Source organism: Octodon degus, unplaced genomic scaffold (assembly GCF_000260255.1).
Source record: "Octodon degus isolate 3935 unplaced genomic scaffold, OctDeg1.0 scaffold00019, whole genome shotgun sequence".
Classification (NCBI taxonomy): Eukaryota; Metazoa; Chordata; class Mammalia; order Rodentia; family Octodontidae; genus Octodon; species Octodon degus.
Genome location: NW_004524595.1, coordinates 22,787,302 through 22,791,610, shown reverse-complemented (window position 1 = coordinate 22,791,610; position 4,309 = coordinate 22,787,302). Strand labels below are relative to the sequence as shown.

General features: G+C 45.5%; 1 pseudogene; it reads right to left on the bottom strand.

The window, feature by feature from the left end:
• LOC101571949 overlaps positions 1-3,662 on the bottom strand; it is a 6,258-nt pseudogene extending 2,596 nt beyond the window's left edge.
• Positions 3,663-4,309: the final 647 nt, after the last annotated feature.

Genomic DNA, 4,309 nt, shown 5'->3' with positions numbered 1-4,309 from the left:
ATGACTTTTTACTGAGTACACCCACACATGTTCCTGTCCTTGATAAACTACAGTCTGATCCAGAGAAGAAGAAATAAGCAGACTTTATTTATTTATTGATTGATTGATTGATTGATTGATTGGCAGAACCAGGGATTGAACTCAGGCCTTGTGCTTGCCAGGGAAGTGCTTATTCTACTGAGCCATCTCTCCCAGAGAAGAAGAAATAGACTTGTATGAAGTTAAATTAGTCTAGTGGGGTGGAGCATGCTTACATCCCCAGCACTCTAGAGGCTGAGGCAGAAGTATCACCCTGAGTTCAAAGGCAGCTTACGCTGCATGGTGAGTTCAGGACCAGCCTAAACTACATAGCAAGACCATGCCTCAAAAAACTGACAGGGGCCCATGAGATAGCTCAGCAGACTAAAGTGCCTGCTTAAGCAAGCTTAGACAAGCACAGGGACTGTGGGTTTAAATGTTTATAAATTAAACCCAAATGTAAAGTTAATAAAGAAATCTTTGTGGAATACTTTATGAAAGTCACCACACCTAAACCCAAGTGAAGGAGGAAACACGGACATATTTCTAAATATTAAACAAACAAAAAAGCCCTCTCACTTGTTAAACATGGATAGCACATGTGAAGATTGTAATCCTGAGAATTGCTGATATGGCTGATTTCTTTTCTTTTTTTTAAAACTTCTGTTGGATCTAAGGTGACAATTCCACAATGTGCTACAAATGACTCAATTTCTTTTCAGGATTTTTCAGTCTCCACATTACTGGCCATTCATTCTTGGGGCACACTTACTCACACTTTTCAAGCTCTCGCACTGGAACAAGGACTCGATATTGAGATGCACTAGTGATGTGAGTTTTTTCCTTGTTGTAAAACAACTAAGCATTTCCTCCACTCAGTACAGAGCTGCTTCATACCAACAGAGAGGCAGAGAGGTTGGCAGACTCCTGGCAGGAAAAGTGAAAGTCAAAGTGGAAGCAGAAGGAAAAAGTTCCATCATTTCTTCCTGATGCCTTTCCATTTGGTGCGGCTAAATTTCCAAAGACAAGGGCTGGGGAGATGGTTGAGTAGAATAAGCACTTGCCTGGCAAGCTCAAAGGCCTGAGTTCAATCCCTGGTTCTGCAAATAAATAAATTTCCAAAGACATTGGTATTTGCTATGACCTGCAAGTTTGTGTCTACACCAACATTCACCTGTTAAAGTCCTAACCTCCAAGGTTAGGATATAAGGAGATGGAACCTGGCAGGGTTGAGTAGATCACAATGAGACAGGCACCCTTAAGAGAGAGATCCCAGAGTGCCAACTGGCCCTTCCACCTTGTGAGGGCACAGCACGAAGATGTTCAACTGCTGCCATCTTTGAGCCAGAGGGCAGGCCCTTGCCACACACCCAACTCCTCAGCCTCCAGAATTGTGATAAAGAGACGTCTTCTCAGGTGATGCCATTCTGTTGTGGCAGTCTGAATGGACTGAGATGATGAGGACACATTTGTTTCTAAGTTACATAACATGTCCATAATTTGGTCAGTTACTGAACTCTGGGAGAAACTCACCCTGATTTAGAAGATATGACTCAATGAAGACAACGGGCTGCTTGGTGGCCCATCTTTCCAGAATGTTCCCAGACAAATCTTCAGTTCCTGCATTCCACAGCTTTGCTGAGCTATTGGTCTTTCTTTGCTTTGGAAGGTAGGAGTGACTGACCTCTCTGCAGTAGTTAGATTTGGTTCAACCATGACTTCTCACTAAAAAACCCAAGCCTCCACATCACTTGCCTCCACATCTCTCGCTTGGCCCTGAGAAATCCATCTTATCTCCTTGCTCCTGGCAATTTGGTTTATGTGTCTAATTTCTTCAAGCCAACTTATGTGCATTATGATTTCATAATTACATGGTATCTCTGCGTCACAAGGCCAGGAAATGATTTGGTGAGTAGGTGCCTGCCCCAAGGTTCACTTTGGCTGTTGTCCATCCAATGTTCTTCCTTCAAAGGACACCACCTCGTCCAAGACAGAAGATGGTGCCAAGCAGGTGGCTGGACCCATGGCTCCAAAGACTAACGTGAAGGGAGATGGAGGAGGGGAAACACCTTTGGTCTTTCTTGGATTCCTCCCACATCCTGCTCTGCTTGCATACAGGAGGCCCTGGGGATGACTGCAGAACCCACAAGGAATACACACCCCCACTTCTCCAGTCTGTCTCATTTCTCTACTTTGAGAGCCACTCCCTGATCTCCAGGACCTGCTGCTCTGGAACACTCCCTACAGCTACCCTTTGTTTTATTACTTATTTATTTATTTATTTATTTATTTATTTATTTAGCTGAACCAGGGATTGAACTTGGGCCCTTGTGCTTGCCAGGGAAGCACTTAACCTACTGAGCCATCTCCCTGGCCCCTTACCCTTTGTTTTAAAAGTTATTGAGCTCTTTGGTGACCCCAAGAGACATAAAACTAAAAACAGGCAACTTGAAGCATTTCTTTCCCCAAATGTATCTCCGTTTTAGCACTGATGACAACTACAGGTTTAAAGGCATAGTGGGTGTATTGACTACGGCATATCAGACACCAGCAACAGCCTAAGTGAGGATTTGCAGGTTGATCTAAATCATAAAATCTAAATCATACGATAAACACAAAAGTAAAATTCACCTAAAATTAGTCCTGTCAGCAGGCTCAGGGTAGAATTGTCTAATTCTGTATGGGTCTAAATCTTATACTGATTACTCAGTCCTGAAAGGAATTCTTTCTGGCCTGACGACCTTATAATTTCCAGGGACTAAACAAAGGTGCCGCCTCCTGGAATTTCCATAGGCTGCCTCTCCTCTGTGTTCTCCTCTTCTCTGTCCCAAATACCTAGGAAGCGCTGGCTGAATGGCTGTGCTCCTGGGTCAGCTTACTCCACCAAAGGTGCCTGCCAATGCTGGGCTTGTCCAGCATGGATAGGCACCAGGTGGATGGATTACTCAGCATACACCATGGCCCTCTGTATTTCAGGTGCTATACTAGGTACTGGGCTGTCAGAGATGAAAAGACATGGTTCCTACTGTGAGGAGTGTATTGTCTAGTGGGTAGACAGGCATGTGAAGAGATACAAGCTTGAGCTTGAACATGTTTTAGTATACATCTTAGTGTGCAAGAAACAAGGCGTTCATAATTTTTGCTCAAAGGTAAACTTGATTTTTATCTCTCTCTGTGTGTGTGTGTGTGTGTGTGTGTGTGTGTGTGTGTGTTGAGGATTAAACCTAGGCTCTCATGCCTGCTAAGCACATACTGTACCACGGAGCTATATTCCCTGACCCTGCATAGTTGGCCTCTCACTTGAGCCCTCACTCTTCCTGGGGCAGAAATGGAACGTTCGTCAGTCAGACTTTCTCAGTCAGTCAAGCTCTGTTCTCTCTTCTCTCCTCCTCACTACGGCCACCCCTCAATTCCGAGGGCTAAGTCAGTGCAGTCTGATGAGGAGGAGGCAGTCTGTGTGGTGGCGAGGTCAGAGGCCACCCTCCACCTGGTCCCTGTCCGTGCTTTACCCTTCCCTCTGTGACGTCCCAGTGTGTTCATCTTCTAGGAGGTCCCAGTGATCATCTGCGCCAACTGCCTCCTCCCAACTGTGAAGTCTTCCTCAGGCTCATCTGGTTACCTTTACTGCTCATGCCCAATGCCATTGCAACCTGTCCAGCAGGAAGCCTGGGACACTGACGCTTAGGGTTCAGTTCCCTCCACTCGGAGGGACCCCAGCCACCCTGAAGTCCCCATGACTCCCCCCACTCCCTTTTCAGAACTGGCCCAGCACAGGACACTCATCACAGCTGTTCTTGCTTCTCACTCTTCAGGGCGCTCACCCTCTCTGGACCAGGGAAAGCTCGTTCCTGTGAGGGCATGTGTTCTTCCAAGTCTGTGAATGATAGAAACACCTTCATGTCCTAACTCCCTTGTGAATTAAAAAAAAAAAAGTTTAATGTATTGGTATAGGGTCTCACTACGCAGCTCAGACTTGTAGCGATCCTCCTGTTTTCAGCCTCCCCAGCACTGGGATTACAAGCACACACCATCATGCCTGGTCTCGGTGGGCTGGCAAGGCTTGTGGTGCCAGGGGTCGAGCAAGGTCCCTGCGCTTGTCTAAGCAGCTGCTTAGTCCACTGAGCTAACTCACCAGCCCTTCCATGTGAATTTAACTTTTGACATTCAGAAGCCAGGTTCTGATGCTTAAAATAAAGGATTTTGAAAAATACAAATACATTTTTAAGCCAGTGCCTCTGGAATGAGTTTCACAGTCTACATTTCTTTTTTCTTTTCTTTTCTTTTCTTTTCT